Source organism: Mugil cephalus, chromosome 1 (assembly GCF_022458985.1).
Source record: "Mugil cephalus isolate CIBA_MC_2020 chromosome 1, CIBA_Mcephalus_1.1, whole genome shotgun sequence".
NCBI classification, from domain to species: Eukaryota; Metazoa; Chordata; class Actinopteri; order Mugiliformes; family Mugilidae; genus Mugil; species Mugil cephalus.
In genome coordinates this window covers 25970528-25971243 of record NC_061770.1, presented here as the reverse complement: position 1 = coordinate 25971243, position 716 = coordinate 25970528, and the positions used below count along the sequence as shown (strand labels likewise).

At 46.6% G+C, this 716-nt stretch overlaps 1 non-coding gene across 1 annotated transcript; it reads left to right on the top strand.

Moving 5' to 3' along the window:
* The first annotated feature begins 643 nt into the window (after positions 1-643).
* Positions 644-716, top strand: trnar-ccu. Its single transcript has one exon. It is a non-coding gene; the product is annotated as a tRNA-Arg (tRNA).

Sequence of the window (716 nt, the reverse complement as noted above, 5' to 3'; positions counted from 1 at the left end):
CTCTGGGTTATGGGCCCAGCACGCTTCCGCTGCGCCACTCTGCTATCATGCACCCCAGATGGGATTCGAACCCACAATCCCAGGCTTAGTTGAATGGGAGACAAAAACAGTGACATAGTGATGCAACAATCCTAGAGCTTAGCAGTCCCTGACCTCTGGTTTATGGACACTTAAACGTAGCTGGGAGCTTTTTTGCTTTTTGATGATAGGTCTTCTTGTCTTCCTAACTTTCCAGCTAAATGGCTGAGTTTAGCAGAGGATGGTTTCAATCCATCAACCCTCATGGGTATGGACCCAGCACTCTTCCGAACTTAATAGTTGTTCTATTTATCTTCTTGGCCTCCAAGCTAGTAGTAACTCCTCCTAGCCTCCCAGCTAATAGTAGCCCTAGCCTGCCAGCTAATAGTAGCCCTTCCTAGCCACCAAGCTAATGGTAGTGCTATATTAGCTAGCACTATTAGCTAGCTAAAGATCTACTATTAGCTAGGGTGACTGAGAAGCACTACCATAAGTTCAGTGGTACTGGGTTTGGAAACATCCAACAGAGCAACGTTAAGGTCAACAATGAAGAGAATTAAAGAATAATTTCTGTCATTGACGAAACAACTTCTGTCCAACCACCTCCAACAACTATGCACCTGAAGCCCCAGTGGCCTAATGGATAAGGCACTGGCCTCCTAAGCCAGGGATTGTGGGTTCGAGTCCCATCTGGGGTG